The sequence below is a fragment of the Sminthopsis crassicaudata genome, chromosome 1 (assembly GCF_048593235.1).
Source record: "Sminthopsis crassicaudata isolate SCR6 chromosome 1, ASM4859323v1, whole genome shotgun sequence".
NCBI classification, from domain to species: domain Eukaryota; kingdom Metazoa; phylum Chordata; class Mammalia; order Dasyuromorphia; family Dasyuridae; genus Sminthopsis; species Sminthopsis crassicaudata.
In genome coordinates, this window is record NC_133617.1 from 87,253,121 (window position 1) to 87,264,711 (window position 11,591).

Sequence of the window (11,591 nt, forward strand, 5' to 3'; positions counted from 1 at the left end):
TGATAATAAATCATAATTTCATGACCTCCATATTCAGTCACAGGACTACATATGGGGTCAGATACCACAGTTTTAGAAGTTAGTCCATTGTAACTGATTTTTAGGGACTTAAAGGTTTCCACAGAAGAAGCAAATTTGTCAATAATACTAAAGGCATTAGATCTTAAAATTTTAATATGGAATCATAAAACTCTTTTGTATGCTTTAAATACAAATAATTAAAAGCAGATATTATAATTTTACCTTTCATTCTGTTTTCTTTCTCTTATGAATAAGAAATTGTCCCAGAGCTTATTCCCTCAAAGTATTTAAAAATTATAGTACTGTTATTATAAAGCACTTTGTGTTTTATAAACATCATCCTACTAAATGCTCATGGCAACTTTGAAAGATAGTTTAATCATTCAATCAACAAACATTTATTAAGCACTTGATTTATTACCTATATTTAATAAATGGGGAAAATGAAGCAGAGGTAAAGAAAAGCAATGGAAAGATTGCTAGATTTGAACTCGGGGGATCCATATTTAAATTCTAGCTCTTTTATTTAGGACTTTTTTAACCACAGGCAAGTCAAACCCTCCTATGGCCACAGTTCATTCATTTGCAAAATAAACTGATAGCCTCTGAGACTTCTTCTAGTTTAAAAAACAAAACAAAAAAAACTAGAATTCTAGAATAGGACTAGAATAGAGTTCTCGTTCTATTCCTTCCAATTTCCATATAGATTGTCCACAATCTCAGTTATACTCAGGTGTTCTAACTCAAGTTCAGAGAGGGCTTTCTCCATTATGCCTTGGAATTTAACATCAGTGTCTGGGGCAAGGAAGAATGGATCTTTCTCTTTATTCCCTAGGGCAGACCTTTCTGCAGCCCCATTTCCTCAAGACTTTACTGGAAATTCAGAATGCCCTTCTGATAAAATAACAAACACTAAACTCTTCACAGTGGAAATTCTTGGTCCTAAGAAATATTGGCCGTGGAGCTAATTCATATCAAAATCAAGTTTTGTTTAGTTGTATACTGAAGGTTTCTCATTAAAAGATAACTGAGAGATTATAGGATCTAATCTCCATATTTTTCAGGTAAGAAAACTGAGACCCAGAAAAGGGCCTTAGAGAACATATAGATTGGATTAAATAGATCTTAGGTTTAGTCTCAAATTTACTGATTCCAAATCCAGTGTTGTTTCAATTCAATTTAATCTAACTGTGTTGCAAGAAGCAGTGCAGGGGAGGAAAATGTGCCAGATAAAAGAAACTAAAAAAATCTAATCCTATATTTGACTTAAGTTGAAACTTCTTTAAAAAAAACCCCGCAAATATCTAATTATGAGTTTTTCACCAATTAGGGTTGGCCTTCATCCTCTTCTCCAGTGTATCCAAGTCCAATTTAATTTAATTCAGTTGAACTCAAAAGTAAGTGTTGTGCAGGAATTCTTAAATTTTTGTGTCATTTTTGGCAAGTTGGTGAAGTTTATAGTCAAAATTTAAACATATACAATAAATTAAATAAGATTGCAAAGAAATCCAATTATACTGAAATGTAGATATCAAAAAGAAAAACAAGTCCATGGACCCTTTGTTTAAGCAATCCTAATAGTGCATAGAACTGGATACTTCTCAGAAGACTTTAGTCTGTATTTGAATTTTAGCTTTTCAACTTAAGATCTTGGGATCATGGTAAAATCTTTAATTTTTTTGTCCCTCAATTTCCCTATCTGCTAAAAAGAAGAAGGGGGTTTGGACTTGACTCTAAAGGCTTACTTAGCTCTTAATGTGTTGTGATTCTGACTTTGTGTTTGATTATTTGATTCACTTAAGTCAGTTCACCTTAGTCTAACTTAAGCAAGAAATATTTATGAAGCATCAAAAGTTATGAACTATTTTAAGTACTAATAGATATACAGAGATGAATATTACATTTATTCAGCCTTCAAAAAGATTATAACCTACTAGGGAAAATAAGTCATGGACATATAACTAGCACACAAAAATCTGTAAGGTTGACCTTTTCCAAGACAGCTGATGAACCCAAAGGATCAGCAAAGCTCCCCTCCTCCCATTATAACATCATAAAAGACATTTTTTAGCAAAAAAGACTACAAGGGTTATTTTAGCAGTTCAGAATTGTAGTTTTTCCCCTTTTTTTTTTTTTTTTTTTTTTTTTTTTTTTTTTTTTTTTTTTGGTTCTGTTTTTGGCAAATGCTCCCAGGCTTGGCTGGCTTTTTTGGAGGATGCATCTTCCTTGTCCTCACTCCCTCATTACTTCCAGCAAATTCAGAAAACACAAATACAAACAAATCAGGGGATTGGCAGTGTGATTTGACATATTCCCAATAGTGAGGACCCCAAAGCCCTGACTTAATTAACTAATGGTCTATGAAGAGCTGGAATAGGTTTCAAAAAACCTGCCAGCTTTTAAGGTGCTCTTTGAGCTAGAGGTGTCACTTATAGATTCTAGAGGACATTTTTCTTCTCTGTTGTTTTAACCCCATTTTCCATGTAAAATTTTATGAAACAAAATACAAATTAGAGTAGTCAAACATAATGGGCTACTCTCTGAGGCAGTGAGCTCTCTAATATTGGAGATATCCAAATAGAGACTGGATAACCACATGCCAAGGAAACTATAGGTTGTATCTCTACTTCAGGTTTAAATTAGATCAGATGACCTCTCAATCTCCCTTATGATTCTCTGATTCTATAATTGTGTGTTTTGTCTACATAAAAAATTTCTTTCTTCCTAAAATGATAGAGTTGGAGAAAAAACTTTAGAATATGGAATATTAGACTTGTAAAGAACCTTAAAGATCACATTCCACAGATTTGACCCTTCCTTTGCCCTCAAAGAGCTACCCTTAATTCCAGCGCTCACCCTGTCACACCTAGAATATAGCAACAACCTCCTCATTATTTCACTATCTGAAATCTTCCACTCAATCCTTCCATATTATATATGGTTGCCAAAGTAATTTTCCTAAAATACAGACTGATCATCAACTCCAGTGACTTCCTGTTGCCGTTGGAATAAAAAGTAAACTACTGGTTTTTTTGTTTGTTTGTTTGTTTTGCTTTGCTTTTTTGCTTAAAGCCCTACATGACCTATCTTCCCATCTTTCTAAATTCAGTAGACTGGTCTCCCTGTTGAACTTTGGATTTAGTCAAAACGGTTTCATTCACCTCAGTTCCCTCATTTGTGAAATGGGGCTAATATTAACATCTACCTTTCAGGACTGATGAGTATTAAAAGAGAAAATATTTGTAAAGTACTTAGCATAGTGTCTGGCACATAGTAAGCATTATGTAAATATTAGTTATTATTGTTATTATTGTTTCTCATATACAATCCTTTATTTCTGTGCCTTTATTCTGGCTGTGTCCTCCATTCTTGCTATGCAATACTTTCCCTTATTGTTGCTTCACAGTCACTTTTTTCCTTAAAATGCAGTTCAAGTATCATCTTCTGCAGAAAGCTTTTCCTTCTTGCACACTGCTAGTACCCTTCCTCCTACATTACCTTGTATCCATTAGCTCTTTTGTACACATTTGCATTTATTCATTTTGTCGTTGGGCTACATATCTATATCTATATCTATATCTATATCTATATCTATATCTATATCTATATCTATATCTATCTATACCCACACATACATATATGTATGTACACACACATAGACATATTTGTTGTCTTCACCATTCAAATATAAAAGCTCCTTGTGAGTAGGATTTTTGTACTTGTATCCCAAGAGCCCAGCATAGCACCTGCTATATAGTAGAAGCTTACTAAATATTCATTGTGGCGATTCAAAGCAATTTCAATAGACTTGTGATGGAAAGAGTCATTTACATCCAGAGAAAGAACTATGGAGACTCAATGTAGATAAAAGCATAGTATTTTCATTTTAGCTGTTGTTTTTTTTTTCCTTGTGCTTTTTCCTCCTTTGATCTGATTTTTCTTGTGTAGATGACAAATGTGGAAATATGTTTAGAAGAATTGCACATGTCTCACCTGTATTGGATTACTTGCTGCCTAGGGGAGGGGACAGGGCAAGAGAGGGAGAAAAATTTGGAATGCAAGGTTTTACAAGAGTGAATGTTGAAAACTATCTTTGCATATATTTTGAAAAATAAAAAGCTGTTATTAATTTTATTGTTTTATTTATTTATTATTGTTTTATTTTATAATATTTTTATTATTTTTTAAAATACTCTAAAAATATAAATAAATAAACACCACTGTTCACCTGATTGATTATATAGCCCTCTTTCCTTATTTTACCAAGAAAAAAACTAGAGATACAGAGAGGGAAAGGAGTTAGAATTATACAGAAAAATGACCAATAAAGTCTAAAGTAGAACCTTCGTCTCCTTACTCCTATGCCAAAATCTGAGGAGAAGACAGCAGCTTACAGGTGGATTTCACCATCAAATAGAGGACATCTAAAACAACTGCTTAGGAGAATCAACTTTGCTATTTTGTACCTGTGTGAGACTAGACAAATCATTTCCCCTCTCTGGACCTCATTTTCTTTGCCTATAAAATAGAAGAGATTGAAGTAAATGACCTTTAAAGGTCCTGTTTGGCTCTAGCTCTAAATCCTATGATCCTTTGAAAGTCACTGCCTTGTGTTGTATTGAATTTCTCATTACTAGAGGATTCAAGCAGTAACTAAAAGTGTACATGTTAGAGGTCATTATCCATTGCATAGAGATTTCGACTAGATAAAGTGCCTACCTGTTCTGGAATTGTATATTCCAGTAATAACAATGACAACAACAAAAGCATCTTTTTAGAGCTTTAAAGTTTATAAAATGCTTTACTTATGTTACTTCTTTTGACTTTTACCACAACCTTGAGAAGTAGGTGCTATTATTATCCCCATTTTTAGGAGAAGAAATAAAAGGTAAGGGAGGGAAAGTACACTACATAGCTAGAAGTATCTGAGGCCTACAGAATTTGAACATCAGTCTTCCTTATTCTATCTTTAGTATGCCATCTGGATGCCAGGCTGAATGAAAATTTGTCATAGATTTTCAGTTCTTACCTGTTCTCTAAAACTTTCAGATTCTCTGGAGAGAATAGTAAGCCAGAATAAATTCCAGGCCAAACATGAGCAAAAGCTTCTCAAATGCCGATTGTAGCTCAAATGAAGCTTGATCACTAGAAGTAATGATAATGGCAATAACACTACCAATAATATAACTAACTGTTATGGAATAAAATTTTGAGGCTTTGCAGAGCGCTTTAAAATTCATATTTTATCTTCATTACAACCTTGAAAGGATGATGCTGTCATCATTCCCATTTTATAGAAGAAATTAACAGACACAGAAGTAAAGTAGCCCAGGATCACACAGCAAATCCAATCTGGATTTGGATTCAGGTATCCCTAACTCTATATCCAGTGTTCTATTCACTATGTTGAGCTGTTCAGGAATAAACAAAGGCAATGCCCATGATTTCATGGGCTGTTGTACTAGTAAGATATTTCCAACTATGATGTTCCTCCTTTTTTCTGATTCTAATTGTGGTGTCAGAACCAGTCCTCAAAAATGTAGGAAGATTGACAAAGTTTGTTTTCATTACCCCTTTCCTCCCAGCTACCATTGCCCTAATCCCTTTTTTTTGTCTTTTATCCTTATGGAGATTGTCAATACAACATATAATTTTAGGACTGGGGACACACAGGGACTTAAACAATTTAATTGTCTTCCAGAAAAAAAAATCATAAAAGTTGCAATTAATCCAATGGAATAGTATGTAAATGCATTGTAGTCCTATGTCAGAAATATTTTCCCCTTAGAATATATAAGGAGTCTACTTGGGGTATGGGGATAATTGTTATAATTATCACATCAACTTCATGTCATCTTCATCAATCATTTTTACTATCATTTTCATCTCTTGTTTTTGTATGGTGTTTTAGAATTTAGCATGCATTTAAAAACCCATTATCTCATTAATTCTTCCCAGTAAAGTTGTAGATTAGGCTTCTATATTAGTTTCCTTTAATGGCAAGGAAACTGAGGCTCAGAGACCTAAGGGACTTGATCAAAGCCATGTAATAAAAGACAAAGCCAGAGGAAAAATCCCTATCTGATTCCAAGTGCAATAAATTTTCTTCTGAACTGCAGCCTTTTAAATGTGATAGCACAGAAATATTCCTGAGCTTAGATTAAGACCTGGATTAAAACATTCACATTGCATTCTATAAGAGAAGGTACAACTTCTCAAGGACTGTTTTTCTTTATTGTTAAATAAAGAGAATAGAAAAAAATCTCAATGATCTCCCTTAGTAGTTTATTTGAAAAATAATTCTGGTGTATTTGTTGTGATACAGTACAGTATCCAGACTTAAGGAAATGATAGTACTATTTTGCTCTTCCTCAGTCTAAGGACATATAGGGTTCTAAGCTTATTCTGGAAGATTTCAGGAAGAATATTGATAACCAGCATAGAGTCCAGAGTGGAGCAATTAGAGTGATGAAGGACTTCAATTTCATGTCATATTAATATAGATTGAAGAAATAATGGCATTTTAGCATGTACATCTGAAGATTTAGGATTTGTGACAACTGTCTTAAAGTACCTGAAAATGTCTCTCTTCCATTTGATGGCCTTTCAAATATTTAATAGTACTAGACCCTAGAAAAAGGATTAGAGCTGTTCTGCTCAGCTCCAGAAGGCAGAACTGTGACTGAGTCATGTTGTGAAGAAGCATATTTAGTTTTTATACAAAGAATAATTAAAAAAACATTGTAATCAAGTTTTTAGAACTACCCCAGATGGAATGAAGTTTGTGGGTTCTTCCTCAATGGAGGCCTTTGAATAAGACGAATTGTCCATTTCTTGAGTATATTGTACTGAAGATCCTTTATAGGTACAGGCTGAAGAATTAGTAGCTTCTAGGTCTTTTATAACTTTAAAATTCTGTGATCCCATTAAATACTGACTTGTCATAGTCATATCAGAGCATCTTGAAGATATCCACTACTGAATAATCTTCCTCATTGGTAGAGACTTGAATCTGGTTTTTTAGGGTCCCATTATTCTCAAGATAGATCTGAAGGACAAGTTACTGCTGGCTCAGTTTCTCTCCTTGATATTTAAAGAAGGGATGCTATGTGTGGAAACTCTTTCCTTGGCACTGAGATTTTCTAACATCTCTACATAGATTGCTGTATCTGAGTGATGTGTCAGATGCTACTTAAGCCCTGTGTTCCAGCTTGAGAGATTGTAAATAAGCAAAACCTGGCTGTTTTAGATCATAATGTTCTGTTCATTTGTGAGGAAGGGCCTACTTAGGTCTGATATCTCTCAGCTTTGTCTTTCAGCTCTTCACCTGTCTTTTGAAGGATTTACAAAACTACTAACTTCGAAATCTCTTATGATTCTAACACCATGCAATTAAAAGCCTCATTTTCAAATCACACAAAGGATTGTTGGATCATTTGGAAATACACTTTAGTAAAGCCAAGTTGAAATTAACAAAATAAAGTTATAAACCTCTCCTGGGATAATTCTGAAATCTTAATGCTTCTATACTTTTTGCTATAGTGAAAATGAATTTACAGTGTTATCTTGAAAACAATCTGAAACCTCAACTTTCTCATATATTTTTTCACAGCTTTTTCTCATAGGAATATCCACAGACCATAATGGGGAGAGACAACATCTCAAGCATCTTAGTGATCAAAGATTTCTTACTCATTTCAATTCCCTCTCACTTTTGGCTTAACTGAAGTAACAGCCATTTAAATACTTTCATGGGTCCTTTTGCATCTTTCAAGCCGGTAGCTTGAAGAAGCCTTCTTATAGGGTACCTCAAAGGCAGGCCACTAGAGAGAGGATCGGAGTGCAGTTCTAGCATTTCTGTCCTATTTCTCAGGTAACCTCCCTCAGAGTCTTTTGCATGAATCACAGAGATTTACTTTTCCAATATCTACCTCAGAGTATACCATTAGCACAACCTACAGCACTTGATTTAAGTTGATTATTTGGGGCTACTCAGCCTCATGCTGCTAGACTGTAGAATTCTGCAAGTGATTTGGGGAAGCAAACATTATAGCTGTATGCCAAATTCTGTTTCTGAAACAGCCCAAAGATCACCTGTGGGCTATGTGAAACACTCATGTGAACACTTTTGAATACAAATCCAGCCTCTGCTTGAACATACTGAGTATTTGTTTAGTAATATATTCACTTATTCATTTAAATATGCTATTTATTTATACTATTTACTGCTTTGCAGGAACACACATCACCAATATATAGCCCCAATTGTACTTCTTCAAAGTGCCAACAGCCCCCATCCTCAGGTGAAAACAGAGAAAGATCAAGATGTAATCAAGCTAATCATCCTAATAGTATTCTCAAAGAAGTAATTTATCCTTTTATAAGTATCCTCCAAGGCTTGGCCTTGACCTAATTTTATGTACATGTTTTTAAAACACTTGAGTAGGCTAGTAACTTCCTTGGGCATCTCTCCCTCTTTCTTTCCTCTAGCTTTATCTCTTCTCTCTAAAATATCTGTTAAAGAGGCACTCTCTGCCTCTTTCTTTTTCTCTGCTTTTTCTTTTCTTTCCTGTCTCACTCTTCTCTCTTTTTCTATTGGAATTGTTTCTTTTTGGATCTTCTGAATTTCATTCTTGAGAGATTTTTCTCTCTCCTAAGCTACAAAATTTTAGTCCTTATGCCTTTTCCACCCCTTTTCCAAGTTCTATAGTATCAGTTTGCCCACCATATGAGGTATCTGTCATATTCTTTCTTGCTTTCCTTCATTTTCCATCAAAAATTCTAAGATGTAGTGTTCATTGCTAAATGTCTCACTATTTCCATCCCAGAAACCAGTTTTCCATGGTGAGACTCTGTTCCAAAGAATGGTTCCCTCTCATTGGTTCCTTAAAGGATTAAATTGTCATTTAGGCAAGTCAAGAAATAATTAGCTTTCCAGGGAGTGAGTTTGGTAGGGGAGAGGAGAGAGGAGAGAGACAAAGAAACAGAAAGAGATATTCAGCACCAGAGACAAAGACAGGGATATGGAAATGAAAGGAAACAAAAAAAAAAAAAAAAAAAAAAAAAATCAAACGCCTCATAAATGTGTATATCATTCTGGCACACAGACCATGTTAATTTTCTCTTTATGATTCCAGCTTTAATTTGTGCTGCTGAAACATGCACATATACTGAGACTCAAAACTCATAGTTGTGTGGGATGGGTCAGGTGCAAGACCCCCTTTCGGATCCAATTAACTAATCAGAGATATCAGGTACAAAGAGAAACATTTATTTAATCCCTGCAGGAATAGCCCAGACACACCCTGGAGCCATCTCAACTCCCACCACGTGCACCTGGAACCTGACCGCTTATGGCTTGTCCAGGGTTTAAAAGCAAAAGACTCAAGCCTTCTCATTGGAGACTAACAGGATGTAACCATTCTTGACCACTGCTGGCTGCCTCCCACAGGTCATGTCACTTCCTGCATCTCCAGGTTCAAAGTCCATTCCTCCAGAGAACAAATGACCTCCCAAGATCCAAAGTTCTGGGAACAGGGATCATGTGACAATACTGAGAAATACTTCATCCAATCAGTCCCATTCATAGTCATCTATTCATTCTGTCTCTAAGAAAAGTATAAGGGATTGGGCAATGAAAATGGAACTCCTTTTATTCATGTTTCTAATTTTTGAAATCCTTCTCTTACTGTTAGTCACTTCAGTGATCTTTGCTTTACTCAAATTTTCTTGAAAGTGCTATCTATATCTTTCTTTTATTTCTATTACAGTTTACTTTCAATAATTCTTATTGGTTTCCATATCGTATTTCCCACTCCTAACCAAAGTTATAAACTCCTTGAGGGCAGAGTCAGTGTTAGCTCTAGATTTTTAGTAGTTTCACCCTGCTATCCTGTGTGTGTGTGTGTGTGTGTGTGTGTGTGTGTGTGTGTGTGTGTGTGTGTGTTAACATTTGAGATAACCATAATTTTATCAATCTACATAGTCACTCCCTCCATTGATTTGCATTGTTTGCAATCTCTCTATCTTGTTCTTTGCACCACTACCTCCAATCCCTCTACTGATCAATTCTTTTCTATATCTTTACCCTATCCTCTCCTCATGCTCATCAGCTATACTTTTTCCTTCCTCACTTTGATCCCTTCTTGAACCAGATCAATTTTAAACTGTCCACTTTGTTCAAGTTCCTCGGTCCTTTATCTTATCAAACACTGTGACTTGTTAAATTTCAGTTTTGAATTACCACTACTATCCACTTCCTTCACTCCTACTTACATAATATTGAATGAACCTAGAGAAAATTGAAAAATAAGCTGACTGGATGAAGTTTATGTAATATAATCTCACTTTGGCAAGGGTGTCATTTTATATTTCCATTATACTTCCAGTATATTTCCAATATTTTGGCTTTTCTCCTTGCCAAGACAAATTCTCCTATATGCCCAAATGATCCCATTCCATTATATCTTCTCTAGCAGATTGTCTCCTCTTCTCATGCTTATTCTCTTCCCTATTATCAGTCTTTCCTTATCTACTGGATACTTCCTTATTACCTACAAACATGTTCGTTTCTCCTAACTCTTTAAAAATTCTCACATGATCCATTTATTCTTACTGGCCCCATACTTTTTCTCCCTTTTATGGCTAAATGCCTTGAGAAGATCTTCACAACAGGTGCCTCCACTTCCTTTTCTTTCACTTTTTTATTGTCTTTGTAGTCTGGCTTGTGACCTCATCATTCAATTGAAACTTCTCTTTTCAAAATTACTAATGACTTATTAATTGATAAATTAATGATCTTGTTTTCAATCTTCATCCTTTTTGATTTTTCTGCAAACCTTTGACACTATTAATGATCTCTTTTTATTGATGTCTTCTCTAGTTTTTCATAACAGCATTCTATCTTGGTTTTCCTTTCTCTGTGTATTCTTTAGTCTCCTTTAATAGTTAATACCCACTACAAGTAGATCTCTACTAGGGCTCCATCTTAGACATCTTTCCTTCTCCCTATATCTATTTCACTTGATGATATAATCAGCACCTATGTTTTCAACTATTATATCTGTGTATATGACTTTTAAATATCCTTGCCCAATCCAAATCTCTCTCCTAATTTTTGACCTCACTTCTCCTACAGTCTATTAAACATTTTAATCAGATATTTTACAGACATCTTGAACTCAACATATCCAAAACTAGACTCATTATCATTGTCCTCTGCCCAACAAAGCTCTTCCTTTCCCTTTCCTATTACTGTCAAAGATGATGCTACACTTCCACTCATTCAAATTCTCAATTTAGATGACATTCTCAGTTCCTCATTCCCTCACATTTTGCCATATTCAATCAACTATCAAGGTCTATTATTTCTAGTTTGATACTATCTTTTTTCAGCCATAGCCACTACCCTAGTGTACTCCTATATCATGTCACACCTGATCACACCTGGACTATTTCAATAGTTTACTCATTGTCTCCTAACCTCAAGTCTCTATGGGCTCCAATCCATCCTCCACTCAGCTATTAAACTGATCTCCCTAAAATGAAAATCTGATCACATCATTACTTTA

At 34.7% G+C, this 11,591-nt stretch overlaps 1 non-coding gene across 1 annotated transcript; it reads right to left on the reverse strand.

Annotated features, from left to right (window-relative positions):
• Window positions 1–9,081: 9,081 nt before the first annotated feature.
• On the reverse strand, window positions 9,082–9,184 carry LOC141552328 (U6 spliceosomal RNA). The gene has a single exon (XR_012485131.1). It is a non-coding gene; the product is annotated as a U6 spliceosomal RNA (small nuclear RNA).
• Between the last annotated feature and the right edge of the window lie 2,407 nt (window positions 9,185–11,591).